This window comes from Sinocyclocheilus grahami, unplaced genomic scaffold, assembly GCF_001515645.1.
Source record: "Sinocyclocheilus grahami isolate Dianchi unplaced genomic scaffold, SAMN03320097.WGS_v1.1 scaffold201.1, whole genome shotgun sequence".
In the NCBI taxonomy this organism is placed as follows: Eukaryota; Metazoa; Chordata; class Actinopteri; order Cypriniformes; family Cyprinidae; genus Sinocyclocheilus; species Sinocyclocheilus grahami.
The window spans coordinates 709848-710332 of record NW_015505380.1 but is presented as its reverse complement, the minus strand read 5'-3'; positions in this window follow the sequence as shown (position 1 = coordinate 710332).

Genomic DNA, 485 nt, shown 5'->3' with positions numbered 1-485 from the left:
CTGTCTGTTTATTTGCTTTTACTGATTTATTTGACTATATAGAATAATATTGCTGCTCTATAAGTGCACTACTGCTTGGAGTCAATAATGTGTTTCAGAAAGAGTCTCTTCTGCTCACACAGGCTGCATTTATTTGAGTAAAAACAGTGAAGTTAATGAAGGCCAATGTCACTGAACGAGTGTGAAGCACTCAGCACTTTTTATTAGGATGCCACGTTTCAGTGTCAGTTCTTCTGATTGTGTGTCTTCATCAGATGGACTCGTCTGAAATTCATCCTGAACCTGTGAATATTGTGTAACTAGTCCTGTTGAGTTTACATTCATGCATTTGGCAGATGCTTTTATCTAAAGTGACTTTTACTGCATTGAGCTGCACATCCGATCAGTTCATGCATCGCCTGGGAATCGAACCCACAACATTGGTGTTGCGAACCTCACGATCTTCTGATTGCGCTGCGGTGATGATCTGTGAGCTCATCCACGTG